General features: G+C 46.8%; 1 protein-coding gene across 3 annotated transcripts in view; it reads left to right on the top strand.

Moving 5' to 3' along the window:
• The first annotated feature begins 10,626 nt into the window (after positions 1-10,626).
• Positions 10,627-23,619, top strand: part of SGK3 (serum/glucocorticoid regulated kinase family member 3) — a 78,921-nt gene continuing 65,928 nt past the window's right edge. For 2 of the 3 annotated variants that reach the window (XM_074987115.1, XM_074987117.1), the window contains exon 1: positions 10,627-10,797. The gene's annotated coding sequence lies outside the window, so the exon portion shown is untranslated. Of the gene's footprint in view, positions 10,798-19,089; positions 19,238-23,619 lie in introns of all 3 variants that reach the window. The other variant, XM_074987118.1, reaches the window with a different exon arrangement.

Below are 23,619 nucleotides of genomic sequence, written 5' to 3'. Positions count from 1 at the left end.
ATTAAATGTTCTTCACAACTTCCAACGTTGTGTAAGACTGCGCACTGTACTGCTGTCTGTTGTATGATGATCAGTAACAAACAAAGAGGCTCAGGTTTCAGAAAGAACCTCCTTTGGTGTGACACTAGGAGCTCAGGATGGTATGCAATCAAAATGGGGGCCAGGTTTCCTTGAATAAACAATGACCTCTATGTATGTTGAATAAAGGTCTCTTTCATACAACTCTGCCTGCCAGGGCTGTCCCTACCAGTTTTGGTGCTCTCCTCAGCTTCTACCCCCACAACCCTCTCTCCATGGGGCAACCAATCCCTGGGGTCGGGGGCTTGTCTCCACATTGGGGTTGCAGAGAGACAAGTTCTGAGGGGTAGGCACAGAGCTTCAGGGGACAGGTGAGAGCAGGGCAGGGAGGTTTTTTGAGGTGAGCAGCATAAGCCTGGGGGCTGGAGGACTCAGAAGAAGCAGCGGTTGCCATGTAGACAGCTGTTCCCTGTTCCCTACTTGCCTCAAGAAGCTGCATGCCAGAGGCCTGTCCAGAGGAGTGAACAGTGCAGTGCCTCCTCTCCCTACCTGGGATAGCGCCCGGCAGTCTGAGCCTGCAGCTCATGCCCTCAACTCTGGCAAAGTCCTTGCAACCAGTCAGACCTCCTCCTAGCCCAGGAAGGAGAGAGGACGGGAAGGACGATCACTAACCAAAGGCATGGAAACAGATGCAGGGACAGGACACCCAGCCCTGGAAAAACAGCTCCCTTCCCTGGGATCCAAGCAGCAGATCAGCTGGAGTGGGAGGGACATTGTGCTCCCTCTCTAGAGCTCCTCCAAACCACAGGCTCGCGACCCAGTGAGTGGCAGCTGGGAACAACTCGTGGCGGGGCCAGTGGGCAGCTGGAGGATGGGGTTGGCCACAGTGCTGAAAAGGAGCACACAGCTGCCTAGGGTACCACGTTTGGGACAATTCGATGAATATTTTGTGTATCAGTAAGGACAACCCTGCTGCCTGCCTCATCACCACAAGTGGCAGCTAGGCTGTGGGGGTTACACTTGTATGAGAGACTGAAAAACTTCTTTTCTGCGGGTCACATTTTTATGGGGGCATCCCCCCCGCCTCCACAGGCCCATGCAGTTGGGGATCTGTTCCCTGCCCAACCACACCATATGGCTAGACCCCAACCAATAAAAACATGTGCCTGTAGTGCAGTGAGAACCATGTTTCCAGGCAGCAGCTTGTCCTGGCTTGTGTGTGGTGAAGGCTGTACAGGTGAGAAAGATTTTTGGAGCCGTCAGATAATTCTCTTGACTTCATATAGTCCCCAGTATGATTCCAGGAAGTCCTTAACACTCCTCCTATCTTGTAATCCTGGGTCTTCTAATTAAGCCACAACCAGCTATGGACATGATTCTACTTACAGAAATAGTAACACCCGCCATAGTGCCCACTATACATCTTTTAGGACACAAGCTTTGAACTTAGCTGGATGTTTAAAAAAATATTTAACATTTTTACAAGAGTATGGTTTAAACGATGCAAGTCTTACCATGGATGTTAAATGTGCAATTTTCCATGATTTCATTTAGATTCAGCTCACTAAGGCTATGTCTACACTAGTACAAATCTTCGAAGTGGCAATGCAAATGGCCATTTTGAAGATTACTAATGAGGCGTGGAAATGCATGTTCAGCACCTCGTTAGCATGCTGCTAACCATGGCTCTTCGAAATTGCTGCTTTTCGCTGCGGCGCAGCTTGTCCAGATGGGGGTCCTTTTCAAAAGGACCCTGCCAACTTCAAAATCCCCTTATTCCAATCTGCTGATAGGAATAAGGGGATTTTGAAGTTCCCGGGGTCCTTTTGAAAAGAACCCCGTCTGGACAAGCCGCACGGGAGCGAAATGTGGCAATTTTGAAGAGCTGCGGCTGGCGGCATGCTAATGGGGCACTGAATATGCATTTCAGTGCCTCATTAGTAATATACGAAATGGCCATTTGCACGGCCATTTTGAAGATTTGTACTAGTGCAGATGTAGCCAGGGTGAATAGCCACTACACTAACCACTTCATTATAGAGTTGCTACAGACTGTAAATTAGTAGCAACAGAGAGGCTCAAAACCATTTTTCTCTAATTGTACATGTGTTGTTAGCCAGTGGGCCAGCTCTGCCTGTTTCATACATTCTGTAAAATCTACTCCAGGTCACTTTTCATAAATGAAAGATTCTGGCCATCATGGTTGTAAAAATACACATCTAAATGTGGAGTGCAACTGATGTGATCATCTATCAAAACAAAAAAGCAGTCATGTATCACTTTAAAGACTAACAAAATCATTTATTAGGTGATGAGCTTTTGTGGGACAGACCCACTTCTTCAGATCATAGCCTTACAAGAACAGACTCAATATATAAAGCACAGAGGTCCAAAAATTATTGTCGGGGTTGTGGTAGTGTTTTCTTGAGTGAGCAGGCAGCCACTGTTTCAGGTTCTGAGAGCTTCAACTGATTCTGAAAAATTCTTCACGCAACAGTAAAGTAGAGTGAAAATATCTAAAAGCGTAGCTACTATATGAAAGCTTTATCCTCCCACTCCATCTTTGTGCAACCTTCCCCCTGACATCTGTTCGAGTTTGGCTGTGATTCGAGGGTAGTAAGTTGTCCCAGATGTGTACCCACCCATACAGACCATAATTTAAAACGGAACTTGGCCCTCTCAACAGACTGTTTTGATATGTCTGGCCTACGCAGTCACACTATTAACAAGAATGTATGTTTAAATAGCAGTAATGAAACAGGCCTGCAAATGTCAAGGATCACATTAGAAAAGAAAGCAAACAGAAGTCTGATTGTATCAGGCAGTTTTGTTTGCTTTAAGTATAAAAATATTACTGGTAGGACTCAGAGTTGTAGAACTTATTATAGATGAGGTAGACCTAGAAACCTTGTGTGTATACTTGTGCTCCTCACAACAGAATTTTAGAATAAAAAAACCCCTTGTTCATTTTACATACTTTCTGGGTAAGAGGAAGATAATACTGACTACATTGGCAATTGATAAATAAATGGCTTTTACCATAGGCAAAAATCACCCCAAGTGTAAAAACAAAAAGCAGTCAAGTAGCACTTTAAAGACGAGCAAAATAGTTTATTAGGTGAGCTTTCGTGGGACAGACCCACTTCTTCAGACCATAGCCAGACCAGAACAGACTCAATATTTAAGACACAGAGAACCAAAAGCAGTAAGCAAGGAGGACAAATCAGAAAAAGATAATCAAGGTGAGCAAATCAGAGAGTGGAGGGGTGAGGGGGAAGATCAAGAATTAGATTGAGTTAAGTATGCAGACGAGCCCCTATAGTGACTCAGAAAGTTGACATCCCTATTTAAACCATGTGTTAATGTTCCGAATTTGAATATAAATGTCAATTCGTCCGCTTCCCTTTCTACAAAGGAGCGATAATCTCTTTTCAGTAACACACATACCTTGAGGTCATTGACAGAATGGCCCATTCCATTAAAATGTTGACTAACTGGTTTGTGGATCTGGAGTGTTTTAATGTCTGTTTTGTGCCCGTTGACCCTTTGTCTGAGGGAGTTAGAAGTCTGTCCAATATACAAAGCATCTGGGCATTGTTGACAAACCCTGCAGCCCCACCACCAGCTGCTCCGCCTGTCGCCGGCCCGTCCGCCGTCGCCCCGCCACCCACCGGCGAGGGCCGGAGCGCCAAGGGACCCCTGGAGCCACCTGACACTCGCCGGCCACCATACCTTCCGGTCCAGCCCGCTCCCACCCAGCCACGGACCAGGCTGCGAGCGCGGTGGGGCTCCCGGCCGGCCACGCCCAGTGCCGGGCTATAGGGGCGAGGGGCCCGGGACGTGGCCCCCCCCCTTGTATATAGTTGGACCCTGTTTTTTTCGGCCCCCCGTTTGCCCCGTCCCCCCCATGTACATAGTTCTCCCCTTTATCCTCCCTGGTTTTCTTTTTATTATGTCAGACAGTTGTTTCTTTGTATTGTTTTATTTTTGTACATATTGCTTTTGTTGAACGTTTGTACATAGTTTTCTGTTTGTGGTTCACATATTTATTTACATCCAAAAAAAAAAGGTTCGGAAAGAAAAAAAAAATTTACATTCAGCCACAAGTGCGTGCTGTCATTTGTCCAGGACAAGTGGGGGGGGGGCGGTGGGGTGCTCCATGGTGTGGGGAAGGAAGGGGCGGGCAGTAGGGGGCCTGGGCAGAGTTCACCCCGCGGCCTGTTCATCGAAGTGGGCCTGCAAGGCCTCCCGAACCCGGGTCCCCTCGGGGTCCACCTGCCGACTGGGGGCAGCAGGTGGCTGGACGTGTGCCCTGGTGGCCTCCGCAGCCCAGCCCTGGAAAAAGGTCTCCCCCTTGCTCTCGACCAAATTGTGCAGGGCGCAGCAGGCACCCACAATCTGGGGGATGTTGTTGGGGCCCGCATCCAGGCGGGTCAGGAGACATCTCCAGCGTCCCTTCAGGCGGCCAAATGAGCGCTCCACCACCTGGCGCGCGTGGTTCAGGCACTTGTTGAAGCGCTCCTGGCTAGCGGAGAGATGGCCCGTGTAGGGGTGCATGAGCCACGGCCGGAGGGGGTAGGCCGCATCTGCGATGACGCAGAAGGGCATGGTGGTGTCCCCCAGAGGGATCTCCCGCTGGGGGATGTAGGTCCCCGCCTCCAGCCGGCGGCACAGGCCCGAGTTTCGGAAAACCTGGGCGTCGTGGGTGCTGCCAGGCCAGCCCACGTAAATGTCCTGGAAACGTCCCCGGCTGTCCACCAAGGCCTGGAGGACGACAGAATGGTAGCCCTTTCGATTGAGGTATCGTCCTCCACTGTGATGCGGGGCGTGGATGGGGATGTGAGTCCCATCCAGAGCCCCGAAGCAGTTGGGGAAGCCCAGGGTGGCAAAGGCGGCGATGGTGGCATCTGGGTCCCCCAGCCTCACGAGCCTGTGCAGGAGCATGGCGTTGATGGCACGCACAACCTGCAGAGAAAGCACATGGGACAGCACCAATGAGGGGTGAGCAGGGTGTGCGTGGCCCTGCCCTGCCCTGCCCTGCTCTGGCCCCCCTGCCCTGCCCTGCCCTGCCCTGGCCCTCCTGCCCTGCCCTGGCCCCCCTGCCCTGCCCTGCCCTGGCCTCCCCTGCCCTGCCCTCCCCCCCGTGGGTTCGCTTACCTCCATGAAGACAGCCCCGACGGTGGCCTTGCCAACACCAAACTGCTGGCCCACAGATCGGTAGCTGTCCAGAGTGGCCAGCTTCCAGACAGCGATGCCGACCCGTTTCTGCACTGTGAGGGCACGCCGCATGGCAGTGTCCTGGTGCCTGAGTGCGGGGGTGAGCCACTGGCACAGCTCCAGGAATGTCTGCTGGGTCATCCTGAAGTTCCTGAGCCAGTGGTTGTCGTCCCACTCCCCAAGCACCAGACGCTCCCACAGCGGTGGGGTGGGGTAGCTCCACAGCCACCGGCGTGTGAGGCGGGGGGTGGGGCGGGGTGCTGCAGGGGTAAGGGTTGAGCCCTGCTGCCCTGGGGGCATCTCCTCCCCTGGGGCAAGGAGGTGCTCAGCTGCCTCCCACATGGCATGGGTCAGGGCAAGCCCTGCTCCTGCCGGGAGGGCTGGGTGGACCTCTAGCTGCTGCTGCTGCTGCTGGGGATCCATGACTGCGGCGCCCGGGGTCTGTGTGCCTATGGCTCCTCAGACCGCGTGCTGTGCAGGCTGAGTGTGTCTGGGAGGGGCCCTTTAAGGGAGCGGCTAGCTGTTGCCCCGGAAGCGCTAGTCCGCCCTGTGACCCTGTGTGCAGCTGTGCCTGGCATCCCTATTTCGATGTGTGCTACTTGGGCGTGTAGACGTTCCCTCGCTGCGCCTATTTCGATGTCGGGCTGCGCAACGTTGAAGTTGAACATCGACGTTGCCAGCCCTGGAGGACGTGTAGACGCTATTCATCGAAATAGCCTATTTCGATGTCGCCACATCGAAATAGGCTACTTCGATGTAGGCTTCACGTGTAGACGTAGCCACTGACAAGTGGATAAAAGCAGTTTAACAGGCTTGTTTGTTGGTGTCCTCTTATTTGCTCATTCTGTTATCACTCCTTTGTGCTAACTCCTTCTGCCAATATGTGTCTTTAAAGTATGAGGGAGGAAAGTTCTGGCAACAACAAAACTCTTTACAGGCACTCGAATCTGCCCACAGTTTGCCAGTACTGTACTTTCTAAATGTAAGAAATGGAGTGAATTTAGAGCTGGTAAGTTAAACTGAAACTATGGTGTCTGAAGTTCTTCATTTATCCACAGAATAGGCACAGTATACGCAGTAGTAATGTAAGATGCTGCCTTAGGGCAGGTCTTCACTAGGGCTATGTCTGCACTAGAGGGATTTGTCAACAGAAGTTTCCGTCAGAAGATATCTTCCGACAAAACTTCTGTTGACAGATCACAGCCAGACTGCCAAGCACATTGAAAGAGCGATCTGCTCTGTCGACAGAGAGCATCTGGACAGCCTGGCTGCTCTGTCAACAAAACGGCCAACCCGGAAACAGAGCAGACAGGGCTGCCTGGTGTCCTGGAAGCCCTGTCTGTTTAAAGGAGGACTCCCAGAACATCCAGGCTGGCTGCCAATAGAAGCTGTCAACAGAGGCTTTCTGCCTCATGGAGGAGTGGCAGAACACTGTCGACAGAATGCCTTGGGAATGTGAACGCTCCACGGGTTTTGTTGATAAAATGCCCATTTTGTTGACAAAACTTTCTAGTGTAGACCTAGCCTAGGAGAGAAAGTCAAACTGAGGTACATCAATTCCAGCTCCGATATTCTTGAGAATAGCATAGCTGGAGTTGACGTACCTTAGTCTGATTTTCCCTACAGTCCCCACAACGGGAGGTCTACTGTAAAGAGTACTGGGTTGATCATGCCCTGTATGATCAGTTTAGTTTGTCTCCACATTTCTTGAATTGGCTACTGCATTGGTACTTATATCCAAGCAGTATCTAAACTATTTCCCATATTTTCGTATTAGCCTTATTTTATTTTCCTGTTTGTGTTAAAGGATAGTACAGTAAACCCTTGATTTAATGGGCTAATGGGGAGGATGGGTGTCCATTAATCCGGAAAGTCTGTTAAATGCGAGGGTTTACTATATTTACCATAGTACCCGCTCCCCCGCCACCAGCCAGGCTTCCCCAGACTCCCCAGATAAATGGGTGACTCACCAGAGCCACCACTGCTGGAGCCTGCCATGGCCTGAACTGTCACTGTCGCTGAAGTGGCCACCATGTACTCCTCCCATGAATGTGCCCCCACACCTGGTGGGAGGAGCATGTGGTGGCACCAGTGATGGCGGAAGCATCAATCCAGACCGTGGCAGCTCCTCCAATCATAGCAGCCATTCAGGCCACAGCGGAGGCTCCAACCACAGTGGGTCCTCCAGCTGCAGCAGCTCCTGCAGCCACTCTGGCAGCTCTTCTGGTGACGGCTCTGGCAAGTCGCTGGCATTTATGTACTTTCTTGGGGGGAAGGGCTGGTGGACTTGGCAGACTTCAGAAACAACGTGGGCGTGGTGGTGGATGTCTGTTGCTCCTGAAGTTCGCTAAATCGGAGTCCATAGAATAGAGGGTTTACTGTAGTTCTAAAACTCAGGAAGAAGATATAGAAGTGTGGTATCTCTTAAGTGGTTGCAGCTTTCATAGGATAAAAACCATAATGCTCTTAAACATGGAAGTACTACAGGACATAGAACACACATTAATTTTACTAAGCTTTAAAATGGTACAAAACAAGTGGCACCCCATCTTTTTTTAATAAAAGCATATTTCTCATCTTCTGCTGGCTTATTACCCACCCTCAAATTTATTATACAAACGTGTACATGTTTCACCTCAATACACTTTGTAATTTAATGACAATTTTCCTGTTAATATTTTAAAACCCCAACACATGAAGGGATTTATGTAGCGATGTCAATTTGATGCTCTTGGATCTGCTGGTTCTTGTTTAACACAAGTGTTAGGCAGTTGGAGCCCCCCACAAGCACTCTGTTTTAGGTAGGGAGATTTACTTTTCATTTTCTGGTGATGGTTTGCAGTGCTCCTGGAACAGTGATGGTCCCAGGATGTTGGATATACATAGGTGCAAGAGGTAATGTCCTTTACTGTAAAATGTGTCTCTTTCACCAGCAGAAGTGAGGCCAATAAAGGACATGACCTCACCCATCTTGTCTGAGTTCAATAGTAGCAAGCAGCCCTGGAACACCTTAGAGACTAACACCTTCATTTACTGGGTAATGAACTTTCCTGAGGAAATAACTACCTAATAAAGAAATGTGTGTGCTAGTCTCTATGGTGCTCCAGGGCTGCTTGTTACCTATGAAGCTACAGACAATCAGGGCTCCCCCTGAGTCATAGAATCATAGGGCTGGAAGTGACCTCAGAAGGTCATCTAGTCCAGCCTTCTGCTTCAAGCAGGATCAACCCCATCTAAGTCATCTCAGACAGAACCTTGTCAAGCTGGGACTTAAAAACCTCTAGGGATGGAGAATCCACCATCTCTCTAGGCAATGCATTCCAGTGCTTCACCACCCTCCTGGTGAAGTAGTTTTGCCTAATATCCACCTACTCCTCTCCTTCCGTAACTTCATACCATTGCTCCTTGTGCTGCTGTCACCACTGAGAACAGTTTCTCTCCATCCTTTTAGAGCTGCCCTTCAGAAAGTTGAAGGCTGCTATTAAATCACCCCTCAGTCTTCTCTTCTCTAAACTAAACAAGCCCATATCCCTCAGCTTCTCCTCATAGGTCATGTGCTCCAGCCCCCCAATCCTTTTTGTTGCCCTCTGCTAAACCTGCTGTAGAACATTCACATCCTTTTAATACCAGGGGGCCTAAAACTGGACACAATATTCCAGATGTGGCCTCACCAGTGCTGAATAAAGGAAAATAACCATGCTCCTCCTAATGCATCCTAACATCCTTTCTTGGCTACAAGGGTACCCTTTTACTCATATCCAGCCTTTCATCCACCATAACCCCTATGTCCCTTTCCACCATAATGCTGCTTAGCCAGTCAGTCCCCAGCCTATAGCAATGCTTGGGATTCTTCCGTCCTAAGTGCAGGACTCTACACTTCTCCTTGTTGAACCACATCAGATTTCTTTTGGTTTAATCCTCTAATTTATCCAAGTCACACTGGATCCTCTCTCTACCTTCCAAAGTAGCTACCTCTCCCCCTACCTTAGTGTCATGCACAAACTTGCCGAGGCTACAATGCAATCCCTCATCCAGGTCATTAATAAAGATGTTGAACAACACTCGCTCAGAACGCAGCCGGTCCAGTAGGGCCTGCCCGCCCCCCTCCCACTCCTAGCCCTCCGGACCTCTTCGTGGGCCCCCGGCTTCGCGATCCTGCCCGCCCCCCTCCCCCCCATCACCTCAGCCGGCTGCACACTTTCCAGCCGGTCCCCTTCCGAACCGCGCCTCGACACCTTCTGTACGCGCTCGTGCTTCACACGCTCCACTTCCCCACCCTCGTGTCCCGCCCCAATCACAAATGGCGGGACCTCTTGCCGTCATCGGAGGGTGGGGAGCCCCGGTGGGCCGGCCTCTACTCCACCTTGGTCCCGCGGCCCGCCGGGGACATCAGCTGGAGAATCCTCCACGGAGCGGTGAGCACGGGCGTGTACCTGGCGCGGTTCACCCCCATCCCGGACACCTGTACCTTTTGCGGCACGAGGGAGAACCTGGCGCACATCTACATCGAGTGCGCCAGGCTGCAGCCCCTCTTCCGGCTCCTCCAGAACCTCCTCTTGAGGTTCTGGCTGCACTTCTCCCCACACCTTCTCATCCTCTCACACCCTATCCGTGGCCCCACAAAGTCGCGGGACCTCCTCGTCACCCTCCTCCTGGCCACGGCCAAAATGGCCATTTACAAAACCAGGGAGAGGAGGCTGGCAGGGGGGGTGACCTGCGACTGTGGGGCCTACTTCCGTTCCTCCCTCCGCTCACGAATCCGAGCAGAGTTCCTCTGGGCGGCGTCCACCAACTCCCTGGACGCCTTTGAGGAACGGTGGGCGCTGTCCGAGGTCCTCTGCTCGGTGTCCCCCTCTGGCTCCCTCATTTTAAACCTTTGACCCTCACTCCCGCTCCTGGTTTTTCTTTCGTTGTCCCCCGTATTTACTTGGAACCGGGCTGTTTTTAATGGGTCCCCCCTCATCGTGAGAGGGGCCTTGTAGCCGTGGGCAGGCTACGCCCGCCCACTCCCCCGGCATCCAATAGGTCCAGTAGGGCCTGGCGGTATGCTGCGAAGAAGACGACCCAGGACTGACCTCCTTGGGACTTCTCGAGCGCGCTTAGCTCTGCGCGGCAGAGGAGCGGCCAGCCCGGCGCTTTCATTGGCTCTCCCGCCGGCCGGGAGCTTTCATTGGCTCTCCCGCCGGCCGCTGCCCTGCACTTCCCTGCGGGCCCGCGAGAGGCCGTGGCGTCCCGCTCTCTGTTACACGAAACGCCCCTTTCAGCGAGTCCTCGAATGACCCCTCCCACCCCCCCGGCGGCGCGGGGGGAGCGGGCGTCGGGGCCAGGTCTGCGCGCCGAGCCGAGCAGAGCTTAGCGGTGGGCGGGGCCAGGGCGGGTTGCTGAGCGCTCCGTGGGGCATGTGAGCGCGCGGCGGCACGAGCCCCGGGCGGGGTAGCCTGGCCGCGGGCGGCCCGGGAGGAGCCCAGCTGACGCGTCAGGGGAAGCATTCAGCCGGCGGCTGCGGGAAGAGGCAGCGGCGGTGCAAAGTGGCTGAGGCTCGCTTGGCCCGGCGCTCTGGGGGTAGGTGCGGTCGCGGAGCAGCCGGGACTGGGCTCGGGGCGGCCCGGGCGTGGCGAGCTGGCGGCATGGAGCTGCGGGACGCCGGCTGGGCTGGTGCGGCTCTGCTCGGCTCGGCGCTAAGCTGCCTCGGGGGCGGCAAGCAGGGGGACCTTGCTCTTGCTCCGCTGTCGTTTGTTTGTTGTAATACTTAGAAATAAGTCGCTTTAAAACCCTGCCTCGCTCTTCCGCAGGAAGCCCGAGCGGCTGGGGTGCACAGAGGCACTCGCGAGAGGGCTAGAGCAGAGCTAGGAGCTCTGGGGGCAGGAAAGGGCTGGCTTGGTTCTTATATCCCTTGCAATGGCCCCTTAGAGGATTAGCCCGTGAGAAACCCCATGTACAGGCGCGTGGCACGTATGCTGCTCTGCTGTCAGCCTGTCGTGCCCGTGCTCAGTTTCCCATTTCTGGCTTCGGATTAGTAGAGGAGTTGCAGTGGCTGCTTAGATCAACTTGTCTTCAGGTACGGAGCAAGATAATTTTCCTCCCGAGTATAAGCACAAGGCTACTGTCCTTACTTTTCAATGTCCTGGCTTTCTGGAGCAGTTATTTTGTTTGTGGCACAGGTTTAGGAAATGTAGGTTTGGTTTTGTTACCTGAACTTCTATTATAATTCTCTTGCAGTGTACGCAGGAGCTTTTGCAAAAATCGCTTGCCGTTTTTGGGGTCTGAAGGCTGAAGCATTTTGCATGAGAGAAAGCTGGTTAAAACTAAATGAATTGAATGCAAAAAGTGAATATAAACTGTGCAGTGAAAAGTAAAAGTTAATTTCTAATAGTTTTGTAGATTTAATATGGCAAAATAAAGCGTTTTTCTTTAATAAGTCACTTTTTTAAAAAAAGTCCTAACAGTTCTTTCAGGGCCTGAGCCTACTCTTACAGCTGTTGTATGTTCTGCCACTGACTTAAATAAAATATGATAGCTGACTCTTATCTGGGAAGCTATCTGTGATGTGGGGACTTTCCTGTAATAGATTGGAATGGAATCTTTCCAAAAGGTTTATTATCAGGCACAGTGTCCCAGAATAGCAAATTGAATTGCAAGGTAGAATGATTCATATAATATGCTTTAAAAAGAGCTCCATTTTAAAAGGAGACTACCAACTCGAATAAAACTCGCCAGCAGAATAAATAAATCTATTTTCTTTCAACAGAATGAATAAATCGGTTTTGTCTCAAATTGTTAATTCCCTTAATAGTCTCTAAATAGGACAAGAAAATCAGTGGGAGGAAGGGGCCCTATAAGCTTGGGATGAGGGCAGAGGGAGCCTGCTGTCTCCAAAATGTACTTATTATTGCACTAGTGGAAAGAAGTTAATGAGCAGTAAAATTCTCCATTTTTCTGCTTGTTTACTCTGCATTTGCCAGCACTTTGGCCACAGTCTTGTAGTCAGATCAGTCTAGGCAGTGTTGCTCTCACCTGGATTCAGTGTGAAAGTTTCAATTCCTCTTGCTCCTGTGTAGCCTGTTAGCGAGAGCGAAACCGAAAACATCTTTATAAAAAGATCTGATTACGTAACTTGAGTCCAGGTGCTGTCAAATGCACAAAGTAAACAAGCACGAAAGTGAAATTTTCTGCCCATTTATCATTTTTCAGTTACTGTAGTTTTAGGTGATTTTTTTTGTAATCATAGTAAGTACATTTCAAGGAGAATCATCTTTCCTTTCCCACTCCCTTCTTCCATCCTCCCTCCTAACTGACACTGACAGTGTACCTTACTCTCTTTTAGTTCTTGCCCTACTATTTATGGACCTCACTGGATCTTTGTCCCATCTGTCCCATGTTTAGCTTGTCTGAGTGGGAAGCTTTTGGGAGAGTGAACTGCAACTGTAGACAACCTCAATTGTAGTTTATACATGATCCTGAAAAAATATTGGTGCAAAGTGGCGACAGCAGACATTTGGGGGCAACGGGCAATTGAAAGGGGCTGAGTTAGGCTTTCTTCAAAGACTTAAGAGAGTGTGCATGATCATATTTTGAATAGCTTCTATATCTGCTATGAGTAGTGAGTGAGGCTTGTTTTGTGGGTGAAGCTGGAAGAATACCAGCACTCTCTTGGTGCAGCACAGGCCTAACGGGGGATAAGGGATTCAGGACAAGTCTACACTACAGACCAGCTCCACAGGGCAACAATTGATGCAGCAGCAGTTGATTTTGTCATGTCTTGTATAGATGTGACAAATTGACAAGCAATTGCTCTCCCATGGACTCAGATACTCCATGTTAATGAGACACGCAAAGGGAGTTGACAGGATCTAAACACACTTATGGGCCCTGCTGAGCATTTCACGCTTGGCTTCCCTTTTATGGGTCTTAGATGCCAGATTGGACTCCAGTAGGCTCCTTGGGCATGGCCCTTTGATTTCTAGGGGAGAGGATCTGGGGAAAAAATGGGGCAACTCTCCCCAGACCATTCACTTGTGGAACCAAAAGGAACTGATGCTCAGAGTTGTGCAGCTCCTTGTAATAACATCCTCACTTTTCATTTCTTACATGTTTTGATGAGCAGTGGAATAAATGTCAACACTTTTTGTTGTGCAGCTGAGTTAGCCCTCCTCTGTGATGAATGGGGCATTCACCCATTTCAAATGGTGTAAACAAAGGCAGACATCACTGTATCTGTTACACTTAGTCCATGTCTTTGAGGCTCTCTCAGTGACTTTAACAGCTAGAGATTTACCTCTTAAAAATGAAAGCTGAGCTTCTGGAGAATAAGAGGGTAGCATGAAAAATGCTGGTAGGCTGTAGCAGTGCTTACTAGATGAATGTGAGGACTGATTTTTTTTTCTCTCTTTTTTTTTTTTTTTTTAAGAATCTCATAAGTAAGCAAAGGAAGTCTTTTCCATACCTTAGTTTTTTTCCCTAAAGCATCTGTCATTGTATGGGATTGTTGTACAACAATTTAAAGGTAGGAAATATTAATAGTAACGTTCTGACTTCCTAACCATTGTTATCTGAAGATAAAGTTTTCAAAGGACCCTAAAAAGGTTAGGTGCCCAAATATTACTGAACTCCTTTAGGTTCTGTAATAATCCTAGGCTGTATGTATGTTTGAGTAAATCAGTTTGACAGACCACTGGCAAAAGCTGCTTCAGGTTACTCACCAGTAATTAATGTTTTAAGGAGCTAGTTTGTTTAAAGTTTTAGGATGTACATACTATAAATTACTGAATCTGTTCATTTTCATTAGGTGCTGTTGGCCTCACCTGGGCAAACTAAACTTGTGAACACTTTTGAAAACTTGGCTGTAAACAACCAAGGAACCTCATAAGCCCTCTTCATACCCACTGACTTTGTAATAATAATGCTCTGAAATGTGCTTCTGGATTCAGAGGTGAATGTGCTTTGAATAACAGGAATTTAGGTTTATAAGGCCTTTTAGCCTGTTGATCTTTCATGCCTTGTTTTAATTCTGTTCAAGTACAGGCATGTTTTAGTACAGATATGTATGTCATGCAGTAGTTTGGGGTAGCCAGACAGAGCTGTGGTTGTACTCAGTGGCTGTTAGTGCTTCAAATTTAGTCTGTTGTGCTCGCTGGTATTACACACACAGAGATCTGGGATCATAATCAAGCCCTTAATTATTTTATTCCCTTTAGTAAATTAAGTACTGAATTTGTAGAAAATGAGTGCTGTTACATTTATAGAAAACAGGCTCTGGAGCTTCCATTTTATGATGTGTATTTTGTCTTAGTTATTTTTCTCTCAATATTAATTATTGAACATTGATATAAGTTCTGTACTAGTTTACAGATGGGATTTAAAATTTATAGTCAGATGAAATCACGGAAGTTTTGATCTCTATCAAAACTACTTTACAGGACAAAATGAGAGTGATTCAGAAGAAAAAGCTAACTGACCCAAAAAAACAAAACAAAAAAACCCCAACGGCAGTTGCCTGTCTAAAGATGAGTAATTCAAACCTAGGAGGGGCCTACTTTTTTTTGCCACTTCAGTTGCCAATTGGTGATTATAAAAATACAAATATAAGCTAGGAAGGGATAGCAAAAGAAGGAAGTAGTTGGGATAAATGTTAGGTGTTCAAATGGAAACAACATGAGTTTCTGACTCTAAAGATGGATTTTTCTTTAAGACATTTCACTGTTACTAGACACTACCATTTTATGGTAGACATTTTAAGAAATAAGGCATAGAAAGGTTAAGTGACTTACCCAAAGCCTCCTGGTGAGATACTGGCAGTCTGAATCAAATTTGAGTCTGCTGACTCCCTTGGTTAACACTAACTACTAAATAGTGCAGTCTCACTTACCTGCCATAAGTCTTTTAAAATAGTTAATCCAATTTACTTTCACAGGCTTGGCTTTTGCATTTCACTCCCATGTGGCTAATTATGTTAGAACCACAAAGTGAAACTGATCAGACTGATTCAATACTACTATGTGACTTGGGCTCTCAGGACACCAATGAGATGTTTGAACATTTAAATTTAATGTAGAACAATTCTCAACCTACTGAATTTTACAGAACCTAGACTTGGCCCTAAATGACGTCCTCCTGCAGCTCTTCTCTGCTCAAGAGTTCCCATTAAAAACTGGTGGGAGTTTCGTACCCAATGCATGGCCGAGTAGTGTCCTTTTAAGGCAGGGGTGCACAAACATTTGGCCTGAGGGCTGCCTCAGCGTATGGAAATTGGAAGGGAGGGCAGGAGAACTCATGTGGCCTGGGCAGGGAAGGGGGTCTCATAAGGGATGTTATTGAGATGGGGCAGAAGGAGGGACTCGGAGTGGGGGCTCACAGGGGCAGTGCCGAGGACTCTTAGGGGTCCTGCTGGCAGGACCTCAGGGGCCAGATAAAAAATGGTCTGATGGGCCAGATGCTGGCTGCAGTTTGCCCACCCCTGATTTAAGGCGTGCGTTGCCTGAGTAATACTTATAATAGCAGTGAAGAAAATGGGAATCATATAGACTCATACAGAGCACGTTGTAAATGGGGTGCATAAAACTTTTTGATGAAAGCTAACTATATTCTAGCTATAAGGATATTCTACATCTCACAAGTATTTATACCAGATATATGTAGAAGAAAAATTAAAGTAGATTAAAATGTTTAGAAAAGTTGTTGGGGGTGGTGGTGGTTCTCATTTTAACTGGTATGCTGTGTGCTGGATGAATAGGATTCTTTATAGAATTATCTAAAGCCAGGCATTGATTTATTTGAAAACAAAGAGTCCTTTAGAGCAAAGTTTAGGCTGGCATTGCCATGAATCCTAGAATTATTCTACATTTAAATGAGAGAACAGTGATGTACTTGTACTTGCCTCTAGTGCTCCAGAGAACGGCCCACCAGAGAGGGAGTCAAACTCTGGTGAGAAAGTCATTCTCAATTCACTAGCAAAAGTTTCCAAGTTTACTCTTGTCACAATAGGTAGGTAACAACAAGCAAGCCTGAAAGATTATATAAATTATACTAACCTTTGTCAGAAATTGTGTCAAGCTGTTAGACACAAAATTTAAGCACAGAAGCAGGGTAAACACTTTCTCAGCTAACTCTATAACTACAAAATTCTTATGAGCTTATTATATTCAGTGGTGCTTTAGGGTGTCTAAGGCGCTACATGGAGGGGGTGAGCAGTAGCTTAGATGTGTTTCTGAAAGTTTTATTTCCCTTACTCACACATTACATCTGTTTTACATCTCTGGTAATGTCAGAGCCCCACAGTAACTTTTTTCTGACCAAAATCTGAGTCTAGAAAAAAAGGAATGAACTTAAGATCCCCTAAATCACCTAAAATTCCCTCTTTGTGAACATATTTGAATGCTAAATTACATTGAAAGCTCAGACACGCAGCTAATGGTTGAATATAAACTAAAGGCTTGATCTAAACTATAAAAGCCAGATAAAATCAAGTGGACTTTTTGTTTTTTGGCTTTAACCATTTTGATGTTTCAGCTCATATTATGTAATATAGTCCGATGCCTCCAGGCAGAGGACCCCCAAGAGCTACACTACATACACGGAGCTGCAGTTAGCAGCTACCCTACCTGGATTTTTGGTGTGTGTCAAAATAGGGATAAGGTTTGCAGGGTGAGGTGCCTCTCTTTTGTTGGTGGTTGTTTTTTTTACTATAACACAGCTCTGCGTGAGATCTTTCTTGACTTTTAAAAGTTCCAGATAAAAACAAAGTCAGTTGTAAAACAACTATATTTAAAACAAATGTAGCTGTTGTATGATGGTTGTGTGTCTTGATGGTTTGTTGTGGAAGCCTATAAAGACCTCTTTAAACTGATCGTTCAGATCACTTCTGGGCCTAGTAGCAAGATTTTTGTGGGATGGGAAGGACAACCAAGAGCAGACTGGGTCAGCTCCAATTTTATGGGGAGATACGCTGCTAGCATGTCCATCCACAGCTACATCTACACTTTAGATGTAGATGACCAGCATCTGAAGAAGTGAGTTAACTCACGAAAGCTCATGCTCTAAACTTTTCTGTTAGTCTATAAGGTGCCACAGGACCCTTCGTTGCTCTACAGATCCAGACTAACACGGCTACCCCTCTGATACTTGATCTACACTTTAGTGATCTTTCAAAAGGATATCTTCTGGAAGGTCGTCTTTTGAAAGTGTGTGTCCACACACAAAAAAGGAAACCAAAAGCGTGATCTGCTCTTTCGAAAGAGAGCATCCAAATAACCCCCATGCTTTCAAAAGAACAGGCCAGGGATCGAAAAATCTGGCTCCATGAGGACTGCTCTTTCTAAAAAAGGACCTGCAGAGTGTCTGCACACATTATCTTTTGAAAGAAGCTTTCAAATGAGGCCCTCTTCCTGAAAGAGGAATGGAAAAGTGCTTTTGAAAGGAACGCCGTGTTCTCTTGATTTAATTTAAAAAACGTTTTTTATGTGTAGATACTCCACTGGATATTTTGAAAGAGCCCATTCTTCCGAAAAATATTTTGAAAGAACTTGCTAGTGTAGATGCAGCTGTATACATGCTTCTCATCATAAGATAGCTGAAGTCTTTAAAAACCTATACATTATCTAATAGGCCAAAGTCATGGCAGCCATTTGGGTAAACACCACTAAGTAAACTAGTACAATCAATGTCTGATGCATGTTTCAGAGATTGGGTCTGGTTACTGATCCACATACAACTTTTTTTATCACATCACCAGCTCTGTGCTCTCACCTACTTCTTGTCTGCCACTACCATCTTCATTCTAAATGTAACATAAAATTGGTAAAACCTGCAAGTCTACATAATGTTTAATTTAAAAAAAAAAGGCTTTTACACATTCTAGGTGTGTGTGTGGCCAAATAAAATGTTTCCATGGGTTCCTTTCATTCTTCTTTTTCATAGATTGTTTATTGTGGGATGTTTTTTTTGGGGTCTAACTTTTGGATGATAAACTCTTCATGGCAGAGCCCACATCTTTGTGAGGCACTGAGTTTGTTTCCTGGCACTAGGCAAATAATAGATCATTCCTTAAAATGATGTATTAGGTTTGATGTGCCAGCTTGGACAGCCTGTCCGCACTTGCATTCCCACTGTTGTTCGTAGTATTGGGTTTGCCCTGGTAGGAGATTCATCCACAAACCACCTATTGCAATATATCTTCAGAAGCAGTTGTGCTATGTCTTACTACATGTTGATATAATCTCTAATAGTCATGAGTTACAATGTTTGGGTACAGCCGCCGGATTTTTCTAAAGCTAAAGTATACAGAACTCTGGGTTTTTGGTTCTCCTATACTTGTGAGTATATCAAAAGGCAACAATTACAAAAGCACCTTATTAAAATAAGCTGTTCTGTGATTTAAGTGAACTTACATTTACCTACACTTGATGTACTTTACATTGCTTCTGTTCAAAACAGAACACTGTTCTGCTTTCCAATAAAAGGACTCAAACTAACCTCTTGTAAGTTCAGCCTGAAGGAAGGTAACCGAAACTGAAATTGTTTGTTTGACTTATTCTGGATGCAGTTAACTGAGATTTTGTTTTTTCGCTTCTCATGATTAGGAAACCAGTGTTTGCCATGCTTCCTTTTTGAATTAAAGCTGTTACAAATACCATCTTCCTGACAGGCAGCTGGTAGTTTTGAGTTGAGTACAATAAACTGGAATTGTGGGGGAAGACCAGGAGAAAATTCATAATGAAATGGTAAACTTCCAAAATTTCTTCCACCACACTGAGGACCTTTCTGAATGTTTAGCAATTGAATGTTTTAAGGCAATACCCCATTCCGAAGAAATGACCAAAATACTGAAGTGGCCCCATAATGTCCATGTTTTTTCTGTAGGGTAGACTCTAGGAACCCATTCAGGATCACAGCCTTATTGTACTAAGTACATTACACAAAAGTAACAGAAGATTTTCCCTGCCCCGAGGAGCTCTCAATCTACTTGAAAGGCAGAATGAAGCACGTGGACGAAACAAACTGGGTGGAGGTGAGTTGGGAAGATGAGGTAACAATAAAAGTATAGAAGTCTGTTTCTTCTCTTCCTACTGTGTATATTTTATTTGATCTTTGGTTTTGGAAGAGAGACGGTGCATGTGCATGACTGTGTAGGTGAGAAGAATGTTTAAGATTGCAGGTAGTTTAATTGGACTCCCTAACGATCATAAGAAAAGGCAATGACTATCTGATGGAAAACGATCCTTGCCACAAGGCATGAGCCAGTTGACTGACCAAGGAAATGTCCAGCACAAAAGGATATATTTAAGAGCAGTGGGCAGAGTTCTGCCAGTACTTTCTGCTAAAATGCCTCTTTCAGGTAGTCTGAAAAGCAAAACAATGAGAAATCTCTTTCAATTCCTAATGACATGTGACTTACTGTGAGTTTAACTTAAAACATGTTTTCAAACAGGTTGTACTCAGCTGATAAAATATTTAATCTGTAAATAGATAATCACTGTCAGCCACCATGCATATAGGGTCTATAAGCCTATGTATACTACAACTTCGAGGAGTGATTACTCTGCTTGCCCATACATACTCATGCTGGCACAATTAACAAGAGCAGGTAGCCACAGTAACATGGATAGTGGGAATGCAGGCACAGCTTAGCTAGACTACGTTCATATCCACTGGTTTCAGGCAGATTTGCTGTTGCAGCTGTCTGTGCTACCCAGGCTATACTGCTGTTGTATATGTGTGCTAGTGTGAGTACTACATATGTATGCAAGCTGAGGAGTCACAGTTATAGCTCATTCTGTAGATGTATAAGAAAATTGGTGCCCATGAAGGCACACCTGCTGTGATACTGCCCCTTAGCCATACACCAACTGCGGTGTTTCTTCTGTTGCATTTCTGTTCTTGTTCTTTTAAGTCAGAGTGAGAGCAGGGTAGCCAGAAGTGCTGAGGCATTACTGAAGGAGGTTAGCACTGTGGTGGTGGTTAAATGGAAGTCAGTCTTGGTTCTTTGCTTGGAACTACAATACTTGGTTTTGGTTACTGTCAACTTTTTGATAGGTGTGAATAAGCAGAGGCTTATCTTCACTTGATGTGGGCTTGTGGTTATAGTTCTGGCATAGGAGTTGGGTGACCTGGGCTCCATTCCCGGCTCCATTGCAAGTTTCCTCTCTGACTTGGTTCAAATCACTTAGTGCTCCTAGTATGGACATAGCCTATAGCGACACAGCTCTAGCTGTGCTGCTGTAGTGCCATTGATATGACGCTTCCTACAGTGATGGAAAGAGTTTTTCTGTAGCTAATCCACCTCTCTAAGCCACAGTAGCCAAGTCATTGGAACTGGAAGCTTCTGCATGGTAGGTTTAGTTGGCTTAGTTACATGACTCAGAGGTGTGGATTTTTCACAACCCTGAGTAACACAGCCAGGTCAGTCTAAATTCTCAGTGTAGACCAGACCTCTCTGGACACATCTACAAGAGAAGCCTCTGTCAACAGGAGTTACTTTCAGAAGGGATTTCCTGGCAAAACTTCTGTCAACAGATTGCATATGCACATAAAAGCAAATTGAAAGAACAATCCACTCTGTCAACAGAAAGCAGCAGCCAGACTACCTGGTCCTCTGTTGACAGAATGGGTGACTGGAAGCTCTGCAAACAAGGCTGGATGGTGAACTGGAACCCCTGTCTATCAACAGAAGGGCCCCCGAGCATCTATACGGCTGTTGTGTCGACAGAATGCTGTTAAGAGAGGCATTATACTTGAATGGGAAGAGCTATAATGCTGCCGGCGGATGTGCCAGGTTTTGTCAACAGACTGTGACAAAGCACATTTTCCATGCGGACGCGCCAGTTTTTTCCAGCAAAAGCCCAGTTTGATAACAGAACACAGTGTGACTTTTCAAATTCCAGGCTGAATTTGCGGATGTGATAGCCTGGGGGGTAAGTGGGGGTAGGGCTTTAGTAGTGGAGCAAATCTGATATGATATTGATAAATTTGGGATCCTACAGTTCCCTTCTGTGGTAGAGCCATGCTTTAGCTAGCCACCACAAAACAATTCCTTCTCTCCAGAAGCTAAGCCTGCTGCTGCTACCACACTGACCCTAGAGCAGCACAGGGAAGGAGAAACCTGGAATGATAAATAGATCCATGTCTCTTACCTTCACCAATCCTTATCTACTCACCAGTAGTTCGTACTGCCCATGCACCCTAGGTTTGTTTGTATGTATATTACCTATGCAAAGAAATCACAATAAAATCCATTAGTTCATTTCAACAATATACACAGTTTTTTCCCTAAGGAAGGGGAGATACTCATTTCCTCTGCAGTGGGGTCTCATAGGCATTTTGGGTGGGCCTTTCTTGCATAACCTAAAACAACAACATGAAAGGTTGTGTATTTATCCCATCAGATCTGTGGTTTTGTTAAGACACAATACAGCTGAGAACTTGGGAGCAGGTTGTAACCTTCTGAACAGCATCTTTAAGTGTTTAGTTTTAAAAACCAAAGTCAGTGCTTTCATCCATACCTTCAACCTGAGAAAACCAAGCTGCGTTCAGCTCTGTTCAGATCGTCTTCAAACTGAGCTTAAAACATGTTTATAAACTGAATACCAAGGAGAGAGAATCTTTCAGTTGAGATTGAATTGCAAATCTCATTCCAAAGTCAAGGTAGTACATTTGCATAGCAGCACGTTTCTGGAGCAGTGCAGGGCATAGAAACACTATCCCCACCCTGACTTCCCGAGGATGCATATGCCAGCAGCCCTGGGGGAATAAGCAGCAGGAAGTGGCTCAAGCTCTTTTGCTGGGGGGGCCCCCCCTGGGCATTTTAAGTTGCCTGGGGACAACAGGCAGGGCCAGGGGACGCAGGGTGGGGCAGCATGGTAGCAGCAGTGCCTGGATATCCCATCCCCACCCCTCCCTGGAGCTGCTGCCAGAAGGGGTGCTCCAGATAAGTGTGCCACCCTCTGCCTTCTAGTGTACCCAACTCCCTCCAGAGCCTGCACCCTGTCCCCTCAGCCCCCATCTTGTCCCCCAACTCTGTCACATAGCCTGCACCTAGGACCCCATGGCCTGTTAGTGTACAGAGCCAACATCCAGACTCCATCCCAGGGCCTGCACCCTCCACTCCTCCTGCCTGCCCCCTACCCCGAGCAAAATGCCACTAAACTATCTAGCACACAAGCATAGTTTCTGCATAATGAGAAAGGATCTACTTAAACTAAGATCCACCCTGCCCTATGTGAGTAGTTGTGGTGTAAGCTTCTCTGATTCAGAGTATGATCCTCAGTGCCCATGTGAGCCTTTGGTCCCGAAGGGGCCCTGCTTAGAGTGGCAAGTCAGATAGACAACAGACTCTGTGAATGAGGACCACATTTTCCAGCAATAGTGAAGGCAGATGAGCTACAACTGTGCACACATGGAATGCATAGGGCAAAATAGTAATGGTCATCCACGCCTTCAGGAACCAGTAGTATCTGGCAGAAGAGCTGTTGGGAAGGGCGATGATATCTCCCAAAATAAGACTCCTCTACATTGCCTCCTCCCAGCACATAGTTCTCAAATTCTCCACTTGTGTAAAGAGGTGAATGTGCCTGGACTCAATGGGGCTGCCCTGCAGACTGGTGGCTTTGCAGGGTTAATCTAGATGTGCAAATTCCCTTACACAGTACCTGGTGTAGTGCCATCAACCATGGTCATGCTTGACAGTCCTCAAACTATGTATTTCTGATTATACATGTTAGAAAAGATATTAGTCTTCCTCATTCTGGCAGTTAAGGGACCGAGTAGTTCCCCGTCCTGTACAGCCCAGGATCATCTCTTCTGTCCTTTCTGATCCCAATTGTGCTGTAGTACCAGCCTTTTCTGAGCTCTGTATTATTGGTCAGTCCCCAACTCTCTTTTTTGCAAGCAAGTAAATAATAAACTCCCCAAACTACTGGCTGTGTAGAAAAGCAAAACTAAAACTATATTATGTTGCATAACTCTAAAATGACAGAATTATGTGGCAATCTCAAGCATGTGACAAGTTAGGCCTGGTCTACGCTAACAGATTAAGTTGAATTGAAGGGGGTATGGTCGGTTGGATAAACTATCCATTTACATCCCAGCGCTCAATAAGTTGATTTTGGGGGGCTGTAATGCTGACTTTTGTACTGCTGACTTCCCCCCAGAGTAACTCATGAAGGCAAATTTGCAGTGTCAAACTATACAAGTGGAGATGGTGGCAGTACTGAAATTGATTTTATTAGCCTTCAAAACTGTCCCACAGTGCCTCTGGAAGTGTCCTTTCTGGTCATCGCTCTACACCTGCTACTCTCCTACTTCTGGCTCAGCTGGTGACAGGGAGTGGGGGGTGGTCATCAGCCAGGGAAATTTGATTAGATTGCCTTTCCTCTCTGGCCAGCGTGGCAAGCA

The sequence above is a fragment of the Carettochelys insculpta genome, chromosome 2, assembly GCF_033958435.1.
Source record: "Carettochelys insculpta isolate YL-2023 chromosome 2, ASM3395843v1, whole genome shotgun sequence".
NCBI lineage: Eukaryota > Metazoa > Chordata > Testudines > Carettochelyidae > Carettochelys > Carettochelys insculpta.
This window is presented reverse-complemented; position numbering and strand designations above follow the sequence as displayed.